The sequence below is a fragment of the Chenopodium album genome, chromosome 2 (assembly GCF_948465745.1).
Source record: "Chenopodium album chromosome 2, dcCheAlbu1.1, whole genome shotgun sequence".
Classification (NCBI taxonomy): Eukaryota; Viridiplantae; Streptophyta; class Magnoliopsida; order Caryophyllales; family Amaranthaceae; genus Chenopodium; species Chenopodium album.
This window is the reverse complement of record NC_137835.1, coordinates 47,316,723-47,333,759: the sequence shown is the minus strand read 5'-3', so window position 1 is coordinate 47,333,759 and position 17,037 is coordinate 47,316,723. Positions and strand designations below refer to the sequence as shown.

The 17,037-nt window shown below is 34.0% G+C and overlaps 1 long non-coding RNA gene across 1 annotated transcript; it reads left to right on the top strand.

The window, feature by feature from the left end:
• Positions 1-15,327: 15,327 nt before the first annotated feature.
• LOC145585805 (uncharacterized) lies at positions 15,328-16,439 on the top strand. The gene is made up of 2 exons (XR_014100730.1): positions 15,328-15,607; positions 16,173-16,439. It is a non-coding gene; the product is annotated as an uncharacterized LOC145585805 (long non-coding RNA).
• The last annotated feature ends 598 nt before the right edge of the window (positions 16,440-17,037 follow it).

Below are 17,037 nucleotides of genomic sequence, written 5' to 3'. Positions count from 1 at the left end.
TGCAAAACATCATTAGTTAAACAAGTAAAAGAGTTAAGAAACGCGTATCTTGCACCGTCGAGCACACGTCTCTGAAAGTATCCGATTGTTGCTGCTTTACTTGTTTTGATGACCTCCTGCAAGCTAGAGAATACCATCCCGCTTGAAAACCGCTACGCCCGTAACTGCTTCCAAATTAAAAGATTGCTTCGCCTGAAACTATCATCCTCCGCAATGATAATATTCCACATCCTAGGGAATACTATCGAAGATTGCTTCTCTTGAAACAATCTCCATCCGCATTGATAATATTCCACGTCCAAGGGAATACTATCGAAGATTGCTTCTCTTGAAACAATCCTCAGTTGTTTGTGAAAACTCTCCATAATCTAGGGGACGCCACCTTGCTGTTTCGATGTTCACTCGTCTCTAAACAAAGAGCTTCCTTTTGATATGTTCACGCGCCTCTAAACAAAGAGCTTCTTTTTAATATGATCTTCTGAATGATCTGTCCACGCGTCTCTGAACGAAGAGTTTAATAATAAGATGCCCACGCGTCTCTGAACGAAGAGCTTGAAAATAGGAAATGTCCACGCGTCTCTGAACAAAAGAGCTTGAAAATAGGGAATGTCCACGCGTCTCTGAACAAAAGAGCTTGAAAAGGATTGTCCACGCGTCTCTGAACAAAAGAGCTTGAAAATAGGGAATGTCCACGCGTCTCTGAACAAAAGAGCTTGAAAAGGATTGTCCACGCGTCTCTGGACAAAAGAGCTCGATTGATATGGAATGTCCACGCGTCTCTGAACAAAAGAGGTTGAAAAGGATTGTCCACGCGTCTCTGAACAAAAGAGCTCGATTGATATGCCCACGCGTCTCTGAGCAAAAGAGCTTGAATGAAATGTCCACGCATCTCTGAACAAAAGAGCTTTGATGATATGCCCACGCGTCTCTGGAGCAAAAGAGCTTTTGATGGAAATGTTCACGCGTCTCTGAACAATAGAGCTTCGGGGCTTGAATGTTTGTTGCGATTATGTTCTGAAGAAAAATTTCCGAAGACCAACGTTTGTCGATCTCTAAAGCTCGCCTGAACTTTTCTTTCGCTAAAACCAGTATGCCGGTGTTTCCGTGATGAGCCAATTCTTAGGCGTTTCAAGCCAAGTGAGACGATCTTTCATCAGGTCGACCACTTATTGTGATTGTAATCAAACTGACTACTTAATCATATCAAATTGCTTATAGGGGCTAACTGGCGCACCAAGGAACCCAAAATTGCTGTATGAAGTCGAAATCACCTTTCTGAGAGGCTTCGAGCTCTGTCGTTGCTGAGATATTTCTGGCGCCAAGAATTGATTCTGTCGCCGAACGCTGTGATAGGGTCTTCCCTGTTCTGCTACACCTGCATTTATTTTGACTATAGAACTTTGCCAATCTCTTTTATTATCTTAGGGTTGACCTAAGGCTTAATGTTGCTTGACTCATCGACTTGACACGACTCAAGGTATAAACTTGACTCGATATGTTTGACTGACTCGAGGTTAACTCGACTCGAAGTGTAATGACACATGTGTAAGACTCAAATCAAAGTGATATGGCACGACATGACTCAATGTGTACATGACTCGTGTGTGCATTGTAATGTGATCGTGCGACAAAAAAGCAAAAATTTTCCGTCAATTTTGTGGAGGGTACCGACTTTCTCCCGAAAAAGAAAGACGTGAAAAAGAAAATCAAAAGTTTGAAGATGCATGTTGAATGAGCTTAGTCAAATGTTGTTTGATACTATCTCTCAAGGTTCAAGGATTAATTCATCCTAGGCTATCTCCACTGTTGACTCAATGATGAAAGTATTTGGGTAACTTAGGCACGGAGGCTAAGCACTTCGTACTTCGTGATGCAATGATAATTATGAGTGATTTTAACGAAGCATGCTTCAGCGTTAAGATTTCATGACAAAGGGTTCCTAAGGGAAATATATTTGGTCATCTATGCGTGATATATGTGATAGTGACACTAAAGTTAGGCAGCAAGAGCTAAGTGTGTAGAAAAATATATTATTGAAAAGAGTCAAATGGTGGTGACTCTTAGGCTAGGTAAGCTAATGATGTAGGGATCAAGCCCCCAAGTCTAGCTCTAAGTGAATAGGGATGAGCATTGGAGATCCCTTGATATGATCATGGTGCAAGTGTAGGAATGTGAATATGAATGCATGTTTATTACGGCCGCACCTCGATGTGAGGTTGCCTACGTATCCGTTAGGAATCTAGCCGAACGTAGCTCTAGCCGAACCTCGCACAAGTGTGTATACCTCAAAAAAGGTCTTTTTAAGGGTTGTAACGTGGTTAGGCTAAAGGTTTGAAGAAGAAGGGGATAAAGGCTCAAGACCCTAGATACGCCCCCAAGGTGTGCAACCTTGCTTTTGAATATTTGTATTTTTATGCTTGAGGTTTTCTACTCAATTTTTTTAGCTCTTTCTTTTCCTTTAGCATATATTTCATTTTTATAAGTGTGGACAATCCCAATCATGCGGTCTATCACTCACTTCGCATTCATGTTTCTCAGGCACGGTACCGAGCACTCAATAAGAGACGCAATCTGAGACTTGTTCATATCAAAGATGTTATATCAAAGACATTGGAACACTCGCCCTTTTGTACACTTTTTTTTTTTTTTTTTTTTTTGCTTATTTTTAATCTTTTGAAATCACTCATTCTTTTTAGAATTGCATAAGTTGCACACCATCCCATCCCAAGGTTAGGTAGATGTAGGTTGAAAAAAGGAAGGTCTATCGTTAGACGAGGCTCAAAGTGGTTTATGAAGAAAGGATGTACGATTGAAGGGTGAAAGGAGAATGATGTAGCTACAAGGGTTGCCTCAAATCATTGGTATACCTTGTGCTTAGTTTGACATGGATTTTTTATTTTTTATTTTTTATTTTTTTTTTAATGCAACATAATGAAATGATCATATATAAGGAAATAAATGCTCATTTTTATTAAAGGAAAAGGAAAAAAGACTACAAAAATAATCTAAAGGAAAAGAAAAGGTGCCTATGCTAGACTTATAGAAGAAAGGGTAGATAAAAAAGAAATAGAAAAAAGAGGTCACAAAATCTTGTCGTTGAAGCTCGCCTCTTGTCTTGTGTTGTTTCCTTTATCATCAGTCGCTCTTCTTGTAAACTGGAGTTATGGGAAGCTTGTTATTATCAATCAAATGTTGGATAGCCTCCTTTAGCTTCCAACAGCTCTCAGTAGTATGACCCCTACCTTGGTTGTACTTGTAGTGTTCGTCTGGATTCCAACTAGGCAATCTTTTCTTAAGTGGGGGATCTTGAATAGGTCCAATAGGAGTAATGAGTCCTTTACCATGGAGTCGATCGAAAGCATTATCGTAGCTAATTCCAATAGGGGTAAATTCCCTTTTCGGTTGCTTTCGATTACCCATGGCTAGGATCTCACTAAGGTCGAAAGTACCAACACTATTACTAGAGTAGGTGTTTTCGGAAGAAGAAGGATAGTCGTTCTTCTTCCCTTTACAGCCACTAATACTATTGTTACTAATCTTCGCCTTCTTGTCGCGCGGAGGAACATGAAGGAGATTTGAATCAATGAGATCTTGAACACGATCTTTGAGGGCGAGACATACTTCGGTGGTGTGACCACGACCTCTATGGTATCGACAATAAGAATTTGGATCCCAATTGGGAAACCGTTTTTCAGGTGGAGGGTCTTGACTGGGACCAATGGGGTGGATAAGATTTTGATTGTGAAGATAGTCGAAAGCTTCATTGTAAGTCATTCTTATTGATGTGTATTCTTCAATGGTCCGTTTTGCTTGTGGCTTAGGAGCATTGAGTTCTTCATTAAACCCTTGGCGAGAATTTTGTTCAATGGGCATCACCCGATTTGCTAATCCTTCTACCACATTCAAGAGCATGGCAATGACATCTTGCAGTTTTCGAATGTCCTCTTTTAGACTTGACGAGTATTCCTTGGTATTATCTAAGAAAAGACTTTCATCCTCCTCAATTATAGCCACTTCATCGAGAGAGGTCATATAAGCTGTCTCGATCATAGGCTCTCCTACAGGTGTGATAAGAAGTGATGGATCAAAGGATGCTTGGTCATCTTCGATGGCTAGAATCTCGGAAGTTTCATTGTTATCGATCAGATCTTGAATAGCTTCGTTGAGTTTCCAACACTCTTCAGTGTCGTGACCCTTTCCTTGATGATATTTGCAGTGCTTATTAGGGTCCCACTTAGGTGGCCTAGCTTCTGGAACTGGATATTCGATGGGCCCTATGTGCATGACTAGTCCTTTGTGATGTAGCTTCTCGAAAGCCGTTTCATAACTCATACCAAGTGGAGTGAACACTGTTTTTGATCTCTGGATTCGTGGTTTAGAGGCGTTCGTGGCATGTACTTCATTAATGGGAGAGGAAGAAGAAGGATGGTCGTTCTTCTTTCCTCTCGCACCATTATCTTTCAAAAGGTCATCTTCAATGTCAATGCCTATATTATAGACAACTTTGAAAGTATCTAAATTGTGTTGGTACTTTAAGTGCTTTGAATACTTCCCTTGGAGATTCTTGATAAACATCCTCACAGATTCTTTTTCGGTAGGAGCCTTGACCATATTAGCGGAAGTTTCCCTCCATTTATTGAAGAAAGAAGTGAACCCTTCATTTTCCTTTTGTTTTAACATCTCGAGTTGTCTACAGTCTGTTTCGTCTTGGATGTTGCACTTATATCTATCTATGAAAGCGTTTGTTATCGACTCCCAAGAAGAGGTTTTTTCTTTCTCGAGAGAAAAGAACCATTGTTGACAAACAGTTTCGAGAGATAGTGAGAACAGAGAGGGGAAAACCTTCTTATCGATACCCTTAATGCTCATTATAGTTTCAAATGCTCTTAAATGAAAGTATGGGTTATCAGTTGCTTTGAATTTTGGGATGTCGTTGGCGTTGAACTTTTGCGGAAGGAGTTCCTTGTCCAGCGAGACCCCTTGTGAACTCATGCCCTGAAATTTATAGTCATTAGATAGCTTGCTTAGACTCTCTTGCATGAGGTTCATCTGTTGTTGCTTCACGGGGTCATCGACCCTAAGTGCGAGAAGTTTCAGTGTCTTAGCTAGTCACAGTAGCCAGTTGGTTCTTAAGATCATTGACTTCTTCTTGAGTTGCCATTATCTTCTTAGCCTTCCTCTTTTAACGAATCGATTTATCAAAGAGCGAGACCTGCATAAAGAGGTTATCCTTGATTAATCGCCCTTCTCTCCTTGACCAAGTACTGTGGAAAAGGAATTTAGGGATACTTATTGTTAATTATTTGACTCAAACTTTATTCGTCATGAAATTAATGGAGGAAGTGAAAAAAGATGGAAGAATGTGAAGAAGATTTAGATGGAGGGATATGAGGAATTAGGAGTAGAATGTACCCCCCAACTCAAATGACGGAAAAGACCGACTCATGCATGAACCTAAGACATGGTCATGGTGACATATACTCAAAGTGTGTGCTAATACTAGTGAGTGTAGATGGTGCGTTAAGACTCGTGTCATGACCATGTGGCTAGACTATGTGACCAAGACTCGATTAATGACTCAACAAGGTGTCATTGACAGCGGAAATTAACCGAATTAATTAGCAAACTGGTTAATAAGACCTTAGGTGATGACTCGACTAATAATTCGAACTGTCGGCCAAGAGACAGGACTGGCGTCACACTGTGGAGCTTGGCGCCAGACAACATTGCTGTCGGTAGGCGCTACACTCCATAGTGTGGCGCTACAGCTCAGACCTTGGCGCCAATAGTGGAGCTTCGGTCTGGGACTGTTTTCGGTGTTATTAGTAACCTGGGGTATGCCTAAAGACGTATTAGGTCAATTCCGATTGAAAAATTAGATTTTATTGACTCAAATTAAATAATTAATTAATTAATTAATTTAGGCAAAGTTCTTTAAGTCATTAATTTATTCAATCTTAACACAAATCAACAAACGGTTAAGAGAAACATATAATATATATGCACAACAAATAATGCACAATTAGTCAAGTAGGCACGATATGATGCAATGCGTTTGCAACCTAACCATGGCTCTAGTTCTCTAAAGTTCGGGATATGGTTTAGTCAAAGAGGGTCCATGGTTAATTGTCCGGATGCACCGCGCGGAAGCCTAACCGTGAAGGGTTGGCGCGAGTGGATGGGACACCGCGAGTTTTAGAAAAAACTCGCTTCCATGGTTTGGTGAATTCAACATCTCGGATGTACCCTTTGTTGCACGGAGCGTTCAATCGGGTAGATGGAGCATGAATTCCCAGAGGGTTATGTCCATATATAGAACACATATGGGTTTCAGAAAAGTGAGAAAAAATTCAATCAGGAAGTAGGATCGAGCAAACAATACGAAAAACCGGTCGAAATTAGAACGCATATTTCTGGCTCGGTATTGGGGGAAATTGGCGCCAGCAATCAGAGACTGGCGCCAACTTTTAACTATAGCGCCTGGCGCCAATACTGGCGTCTGGCGCTACGGCTAAAATTGTGGCGCCAAGCTCTGGCCCCTGACGCTACTTCCCACATGCCTCAGTAGCTTTCTGTGCTCGATAAAATCTTCCAGTTTCGCGCGGTGTTATTTCAGTCCTAGTTGTGAAAGACATTCCTCAAATTTCCTACGTGTAAAATCCTATGTTTTTGACTCATTACGGATGGTCTTTCCAATGAGATCCTTTTTATGCATATGACAATAATGTTAATCAAAATTACGCACATGAAATACTTAGAACTTTTCGAGTCTCATCCAATCATTCTAAATCATTGCCGAAACAAATTAAGGACTTAAAATAGAAATCCTCCCCAGTGGAGTCGCCAAAAACTGTGGGGAATAATTTCAAGCCTTTCAAATAACACTAGCTTGAACCCCACTGTGATCATACACTAAAGTACGGTGGCGTCCAAAAGGGATGAAGATAGAGCAAAAGAGTCGCCAACAAGTTTTTTAGGAACTTGTAAACCGTTCACGAGGTGAAGGTTACACCCCTTAACGATCCAAGAGATCGTCAACTCCATAAGGTCTAGAACCAAATAAGGGTTCGGGGATGAAGGTACAAATCCAACCTAAAAGATATTGAACCTGCCCTAATAATAGGTGATCAAGATTATCAAATATCTTATTAAGCGTTGAATATAATGCACAAATAAATCTATTATTGGCGATCATTTGAATTATAATCACATTAACCCTAAACAAGATTATCAAATATCTTATTAAGCGTGATTACAAGTACAAATTCCCTTTAACATGCATAAAAGGTGATCAAGTAATAAATAATAAATATCAAGCAACATAATAATAAATAATCAATCATTAGAATAAACATTTATAATAATAATCATTATCAAAATGAAGGTACAAATCCAACCTAAAAGAGATTGAACCTGCCCTAATAATAGGCCTCTACTTTATTCTGATCGTATTCATGTGCGCTTTCTGATTAACATACAATCAATAGGTTTACCCTAAACCTGTTTAATCTATGTTGGTTGAATATTAATGCACAAATAAACTATTATTGGTGATCACTTGAATTATAATCACAATTAACCCTAACAAGATTATTAATTATCTTATTAAGCGTGATTACAAGTACCAAATTCCCTTTAAACATGCATAAAAGGTGATCAAGCAATAACAATAAATAATCATCAAGCAACAATAATAATCATAAATAAAATAACCAACATTAAAATAATAATAATAATAATAATAATAATAATAATAATAATAATAATAATAACAATTATAATCATAATCATGTTCATGTTAATATTAAAGCATAGCAAGATCCTAGGCATGATACTAACAAGATTAATAACAAACCCTAGCATGTCACTAAGCAACAAAAATCAAATCTTTAGCCCTAACATGATACTAACAATCATAAATATTAGGAAGAACATAGGAAGCATCATAACAATCATATTTAATATTAAAATTACCCTAGACATGATACTAGGAATCATAATAACAATATAAACATGATTTCTACATCATAATATCAATTAAAAACCATTAAAGTACTTACTTTGATGCCTCGTACCTCTTTCTAATAATAAAATACACACGTTAGTAACTTTAAGGAAAATAATAAACAAACAATTAAATTAAATAATTGAAAGAGAGATTTGGGACCAAACCCTAAGAAATTAAAACCTTTCACGTCTAGGGCGAAAGCAACTTCGAATATGGCTAGGTGTGTCTAGATCCTGTGAATGCGGAATTTTGTATTAAAAAAGCAAAGTTTAGAGGAAAGATGAATGAGGGAGATGAATGAAAGAATGCTAATTAAAACTAATTGTTGAGGAAAACATGTGAATGAGGAGAATTGGTGAATGAATGGTGAATGATAGATGTAGATGATGAATGATTGGTGATGATTGGTGAATCAAAACGGAGTTTTTAATACGATATTTATAGAGAAAATCAGCCAAAAAAGATAAATTAACAAAACAGAGTCTGACGCTCAGGAAACAAAGCTGGCGCCAACCCTGGCTAGCTGGCGCCAGGCACCAGCCTTAGCGACAGGCCTGGTTCCAGGCGCCAAGGCCTGGGGTTGGACGCCAAGCTTGATTTTAACGCGTTTTTGAAAATCCGATAAGTTTACCGTACTGGAGGATAAAATAATATAATTTCTTCGAAAATGCTATTTGATTTTGATTAAAACTCTGAAAAGTCAACAAAGTCAATTTATCAATGCTAATGGAATTAGGAATGAAAAGAACCTTCTAGAAAAATCTAGAAGACTAAAACCATTCCTAATCGCATTAGGAATGATAAATCATATTAGGCCCTCTCCTAGATCATTGGGCCGTACATAAAGCTCAAACCGGGCCCAGTTTGGTAATTTGGCCATAATTTCCTCAATTTTCATCGGAATTGGGCTTATAATATATCGTTGGAAAGGTCTTTGCAAGCCCTATCCAACTACACCACTATTGGACCCATATCATGGACCAACCAAACTGGATTGGCTGTTTTCTTAAAATAAAGTTTTCAAAAACAGAGAGAAGAGAAAAGAAATAAAAACTTTCCGCAACACTAGATCTTTCCACACTTTCGTTTCATTCAATTATGATTCGACGTGAAAGGTACTCATCACTGGGTTTGGTTTTGGGGAGACACAAATGGGTGTCTACACATTCAAACAAAGTTTTTTAAATCAAATGGAAGTCCAACACGTTTAAACAAATCTTTCAAAATCAAATGAAAGTCAAATACATTCAAACATAGCTTTTTGAACCAAATGAAAGTCAAACACATTCAAACAATGCTTTTTAAATCAAATGAAAGTAAAACACGTTCAAACCAAGCTTTTTGAATCAAATGAAATTCAAATACATTCGACAATTCTTTTTGAATCGAAAAAAAGTAAAACACATTCAAACAAAGCATTTTGAATCAAAAGAAAGTCAAACACATTCAAAAAAAGCTTTTTAACTCAAATGAAATTCAAACACATTCAAACAAATCTTTTTAAATTAAATGAAAGTCAAACACATTCAAACATTTTGAATCAAATGAAAGTCAAACACATTCAAATAAATCTTTTTGAATCGAAATAAAGTCAAACACATTCAAACAAAGCCTTTTGAATCAAATAAAAGTCAAACACATTCAAACAAAGCTTTTTGAACTAAATGTAATTTAAACACATTCAAACAAGACTTTTTGGATCGAAATATAATCAAACACATTCAAACACCGCTTTATGAATCAAAAGAAAGTCAAACACATTCAAACAATTCTTTTTGAATCGAAAAAAGTAAAAACACATTCAAACAAAGCTTTTTAAATCAAAAGAAAGTCGAACACATTCAAACAATTCTTTTTGAATCGAAAAAAAGTAAAACACATTCAAACAAAGCTTTTTGATTCAAAAGAAAATCAAACTCATTCAAACAAAGGTTTTTAAATCAAATGAAAGCCAAACACATTCAAACAAATCTTTTTAAATTAAATGAAAGTCAAACACATTCAAACATAGCTTTTTGAATCAAAGGAAAGTCAAACACATTCAAAAAAATCTTTTTGAATCGAAATAAAGTCAAACACATTCAAACAAAGCCTTTTGAATCAAATGAAAGTCAAACACATTCAAACAAAGCTTTTTGAATCAAATGAAATTTAAACACATTCAAAGAAATCTTTTGGGATCGAAATACATTCAAACATGTTCGAACAAAGCTTTATGAATCAAAAGAATGTCAAACACATTAAAACAATTCTTTTTGAATCAAAAAAAAGTAAAAACACATTCAAACAAAGCTTTTTGAATCAAAAGAAAGTCAAACACATTCAAACAAAGTTTTTTGAATCAAATGAAAGTCAAACACAGTCAAACAAATCTTTTTAAATCATATGAAAGTCAAACACATTCAAACATAGCTTTTTGAACAAATGATAGTCAAACACATTTAAACAAAGCTTTTTGAATCAAATGAAAGTCAAACACATTCAAATAAATCTTTTTTAATCGAAATAAAGTCAAACACATTCAAACAAAGCTTTTTGAATCAAATGAAAGTAAAACACGTTCAAACAAAGCTTTATGAATCAAATGAAAGTCAACACATTCAAACAAAGGTTTTTGAATTAAATGAAAGTCAAATACATTCAAACAAAGCTTTTTGAATCAAATGAAAGTTAAACACATTCAAACAAATCTTTTTGGATCGAAAACAGTCAAATAGATACAAACATAGCTTTTCGAATCAAATAAAAGTCAAACACATTCAAAAAAATCTTTCTAGATTGAATAAAAAACAAATACAATCAAAGAAAACTTTTTGAATCAAATGAAAGTCAAACAAATTCAAACAAAGCTTTTAGAAAGAAATGAAAGTTAAACACATTCAAACAAAGCTGTTTGAATAAAATGAAAGTCAAATTCATTCAAACAAAACTTTTTGAATCTAATAAAAGTCAAACACATTCAAACAATTCTTTTTGAATTGAAATAAAGTAAAACAAATTCAAACAAAGCTTTTTGAATCAACAGAAAGTCAAACACATTCAAACAAGCTTTTTGAATCAAATGAAAGTCAAACACATTCAAACAAATCTTTCAAAATTAAATGAAAGTTAAACACATTCAAACATAGCTTTTTGAATCAAATGAAAGTCAAACACATTCAAACAAAGCTTTTTGAATCAAATGAAAGTCAAACACATTCAAATAAATATTTTTGAATCGAAATAAAATTAAACACATTCAAACAAAGCTTTTTGAATCAAATGAAAGTCAAACACATTCAAATAAATATTTTTGAATCGAAATAAAATCAAACACATTCAAACAAAGCTTTTTGAATCAAATGAAAGTCAAACACATTCAAACAAAGCTTTTTGAATCAAATGAAATTTAAACACATTCAAAGATATCTTTTTGGATCGAAATACATTCAAACACATTCAAAGAAAGCCTTATGAATCAAAAGAAAGTCAAACATATTCAAACAATTCTATTTGAATCGAAAAAAAGTAAAAACACATTCAAACAAAGCTTTTTGAATCAAAAGAAAGGCAAATATATTCAAACAATTCTTTTTGAATAAAATGAAAGTCAAACACTTTCATACAAATCTTTTTAAATCATATGAAAGTCAAACACATTCAAACATAGCTTTTTGAATCAAATGAAAGGCAAACAGATTTAAACAAAGATTTTTTAATCAAATGAAAGTCAAACACATTCAAATAAATCTTTTTGAATCGAAATAAAGTAAAACACATTCAAACAAAGCTTTTTGAATCAAATGAAGGTAAAACACGTTCAAACAAAGCTTTTTGAATCAAATGGAAGTCAAACACATTCAAACAAAGCTTTTTAAATTAAATGAAAGTCAAACACATTCAAATAAATCTTTTTGAATCGAAATAAAGTCAAACACATTCAAACAAAGCTTTTTAAATCAAATGAAAGTCCAACACATTCAAAAAAAGCTTTTTGAATCAAATAAAATTTAAACACATTCAAAAAAATCTTTTTGGATTGAAATACATTCAAACACATTTAAACAAAGCTTTATGAATCAAAAGAAAGTCAAACACATTCAAACAATTCTATTTGGATCGAAAAAAAGTAAAAACACATTCAAACAAAGCTTTTTGAATCAAAAGAATGTCAAACACATTCAAACAAAGTTTTTTGAATCAAATGAAATTCAAACACATTCAAACAAATCTTTTTAAATCATATGAAAGTCAAAGACATTCAAACATAGATTTTTGAAGAAATGAAAGTCAAACACATTTAAACAAATCTTTTTGAATCAAATGAAAGTCAAACACATTCAAATAAATCTTTTTAAATTGAAATAAAGTAAAACACATTCAAACAAAACTTTTTGAATAAAATGAAGGTAAAACACGTTCAAAAAAAGCTTTTTGAATCAAATGAAAGTCAAACACATTCAAACAAAGCTTTTTGAATCAAATGAAAGTCAAACACATTTAAACAAAGCTTTTTGAATTAAATGAAAGTCAAACACATTCAAACAAACTTTTTGAATCAAACGAATGTCAAACATATTCAAACAAAGCGTTTTGGATCGAAATAAATTCAAACACATTCAAACAAAGCTTTATGAATCAAAAGAAAGTCAAATGACGAGGGTCGAGACTAGATCGTTGAAACCCCTACCCAAGGCCAAACAGTATAATGGTAAGTTGAGGGTCGAACCACTAAGGAATGAATATCGATCTTATATTTCCAAGTCAAGCTATTTCGGAGAGGTTAGGTAAGGGTGTGAATGCTAAACAACTAGACAAGCTAGGTTTGGACAAATGTAATAAATACTAGGGCTCGGGATCCACATATACTTTTAACGGATTCCGCTAATTGGGAAAGAATTGACTAAGTCGAGTGATGCGAGGGAAAACCAATCATGCAACCAAAAGAGCATATCAAGTTATTTTCCTAGAGGTCTAACTAGCGTTAACTACGATAAACTCTAGCTAGGAATGTCACAAGACACCTTAATCGTTAAATGCAAGCCACAAATCAATGGTCCGTATCAATGTGAACCTACAATGAAATCTAGTGTGAATAACTAGGGTGATCAAGCCTAAATCAAACACACATATGCACATAATCAATTAACCAATTTAATCACATCATCAAATCCATCAATTTCCCCAAATTAACATCAATTGTAATACCCCGTATTTTTATGTATTTTTATAAAGTATTTAAGTATTAATAAAATGTATTGTCAAGGGCTCAAGTATTTTAATTAAATATTTTAAAGGGTTAAAGTATTTTAAATATAAAGTTTTATAAAAGTAAAATATGTTGTGGGTCAAACGTTTATTAATTATTAGGCAATGTAAATTATTCCTACATACTCTTATTGGAATAACTCATTCCAAAACCCATAACTAAGCCCTATCCCTTAACTCAAGCTCACATTTTTATAAGCCCAAATTCAACCCTACACTCTCTACTCTATAAATACCCCATGAATCCCCAAAAATTTGCCACACAAAAAGGTTAGTCATATTTTCTCTCTCCTTTGTTTTATTAATTTGTGTAATTATAATTATTGTTTTATGGGTTTTGATTTTATTGTTTGAAATTAATTTAATTAGTATCAAATTGTATTTTGATGATTAAACTTTATAATTTTCAAATTTTGTAAGTTTTATAACCTAGGGTTTTTAATTAATGAAAATCATGATTTTAGGGATTTTATGAATAATTGATTTAGGGCTTTTATAGTAATGATGTTTTGAAATTTTGGTGATTATAACTACTTATTAGTTTAACTTAATTCCAGATTATTTTGAACACGTAAATTCATGTTTTAATTATTAGATTTATGTTCGTTAATATTAATCCCGTTTTAATCCCGATCAGGTTCTGAACTCCTCCGATTTTGATAAAAATGTAGTGTTTTTCCTGTGGAAACAACGTTTTAAGAAAGACTCACTAGCTTTGGTAGAGAGCACCACCCACTCGTGGCCAAATTCAGCCTCTAAATATGATTTTCGAGCAGTGTTTGATTTTTAACGAATTTTTTTTTATGCTTTCAATTTTATCCTTGAGTTTAAAGAGTAAGAGATAATTTAATGTTTTTATGGATAATTTAATTTTATCCTTGAGTTTAAAGATGTATTTTGATGAAGTTTTAAAGGATTTTTGATTAGTTTAAAATGTTGGAATTTTATTTGAAGTAGTATAATTGTGATTTTTAATAAAAGGGTGTGATTATCCATTAAAAAGGAGTTTAATTAGGGGTTTTTAAATAATTTTCAGATTATTATAAGTTATTTAAAGTGAGTTTAAGTTGCTGGAAATAGTGTATACAAGGGTAATTAATATAGTATTATTGTCCCTTTATGTAGGAGACTTGGTTCGAGAATTGTTGTAGAGTACTCGGTTATTTTAAGAGCTTATTTGAGGTACGTTCTCGTACTTAGCATATTTTGATGATGTAGAATCATGTTAGGCTTGATTTCAATCAATTACAAGTTGTATCATGCTAAGGTTTATGTATGGAATTGTGAATTAATGGTGTTGGTGATTGGATTGTGAAGCATGAATTATTTGTGATGGTTTATGGATTGGAAAATTATATTTTGGGCATGTTCTGTTTGAACCACACTTTTATTTATGGCATGTTAGAATGCATGATTAATTAAACTACATGTTTAATTATGTTAAGAATATTGAAAATGAATTTTATTGTGGTTCAAATAATTTTTATTGATGCTTTAAGAATGAGGAAGGAGCTATATAAGTGTCTATGTACACGAGGAATAAATTGTATGTTGGTGCCTTTGTGCACTTAAGGTGTTTTTAACACCGAGGGATAGGATTTTTGGCGCTTTATGCGTTTAAGGTGTCTTTGACATTGAGGTAGAATTAAAAGGCACTACTACAAAAATGGTCAAAGAGACCTAAGATAAGAGACCGCTTAATTAAATAACAGGTCTCTTTGTTTCAAGAGACCCAATATTACAAATAACGAGTCTCTCTCATACTACCTTAAGAAAGTGAAAATTAATAAAGACCCTTTACCAAAGATAACCGGTCTCTCTTGAATTTTTTATTTGTAATTTTTAAAATGGAGAGACCCGTGTTCTTAAAAAAGCGGTCTCTAGACTAACACATTAGACCGCCTATTTAAGTTAGGCGGTCTCTGCATCTAGCACATTAGACCACATATTTAAGTTAGGCGGTCTCTTGCTATTTTTTCACGCTTACACGCTACTTTTTTTTTTTACTTTATCATTTTCTCTTTTAATCCCCTTTATAGCTTTTGGGCTTTACCCCAACCCGTTTTTGATACTCCCTCAACCCTAGATTGCTTCCAGCCTCCTTCCTTCCAATCCTTCCCTTGCTTTTCTCTCTCTATTTTGTTTCAATTCATGCAACCACCTCTAACCTTTGCACTTCCATCAATCTCACTCACAGTCCTTCACCCATACTCTCTCCTTCTCGATCTCAGCCCCGCCAACATAACTCCACCCTATACATCCCTCAACTTTGCTTGTCACGCGGCGGTGCTTCTGCAATCAACTCGTCATTCTCATGCTCGAACACTCGGCACTTTCTCTTTGGGTTCAAAGGTTTGTCTCTCTCTCTCCCCCTCTTCATCTTTTAATTTTGTATATTATTTTTCTAGAATGAGTTGATTTTCGATTTGAAATGTGTGGGTTATTTTTCTTGAATTTTTTTTCCATAATTTATTTGATGTTTTAAAAAAATCTTGTAGTTTACAATCTTTAAATTAGATGAAAATACATCTCAAAATCACAATAATCGGCTCAAAATCACAATGGATAACTAGATTTACTCTTGAAAGGTTATTTTGAAATACCTAACGAAAGATCCCGTAAAAAAAAAAAACAAAAACAACCAAACAAAAGAGTGTGTTGAAACTAAAAGTCAGATCTCATTTCACAAATAGGATTAATTTTAGCGAACTTGTTGTAATTTTTTTTTTTTTTATAAAAAATTTCTGTTTAGTTATACTTTTTCTTTCATTTTTCATAGGTTATTAATGATTTTAACAATTCAATTAGGGTAGAATAGTTTTTTCTGGGCACTCCATTTGAATTCTGTTTTTGAGGTGGAGGTTGTTGTTAACTACAATTTTTCTGGGTTAAGCTAATTCTTATATGTTAATTGCAGCTTATAATCGAATGGATCAGTTCATATTCAAAGCTAAAGAAGAAGATCTACACGAATGAGTTGTTGAAGTTCGGGATGAACAAGCTTTTTATAGGATTAATGATTTTTTTATATATGTAATTATCGATTTTGTATAATTTTGTACTATATACTCTATACCATGTATAAATATATTAAATGTATAAAAATAAATTAGTTATTTTGATGAAATGTAATTTTAATTTACGATTTAAAAATCAAATAAAATAAGCTTTTTTTTTTTTTTTTTTTAAATTATGCCCAAGAGACCTGTGAAGTTAATTAAGCGATCTCTGCTTTCAAAAAACAAAGACTACCTAAGTTCAATAGGCGGTCTTAGTTTTCCAAAAAAAGAGACCGCCTAACATCAATAAGTAGTCTTAGTTTTCTTATTCTAGAGACCGCCTTTCAGCAATAGGCGGTCTTAGTTTATTCATTCTAGAGACCGCTTCCATCAAAGCAGTCTCTTTGCCAAAGAGACCGCTTAGCTAGAGACCGCCTCTAAAGCAGTCTCTTTGGCTTTATTGGACGGGTCTCTTTGGCCATTTTTGTAGTAGTGAGGGGTTCAACATTAAATAATATGTGGTAACTAATTATTCAAGAATTAAATTGGTATGTTTGGTTGATTGAATAATTATTGTTGATTGATTTATTATGCTTTGAGAGTCATCACCTAGTCCAATAACGCATAAATAACGTAAAGTGAAAGAGATTACGCACCAAAACTCTTGGAACGTATATACCATGAGCATGAACAATGGGGAGAGTTATGGGGTTTTAAATTTAACCATAACTTCTAATGGAGTACAGGACGTTGTACATTCCTTTTTATTTATTATTATGCGCA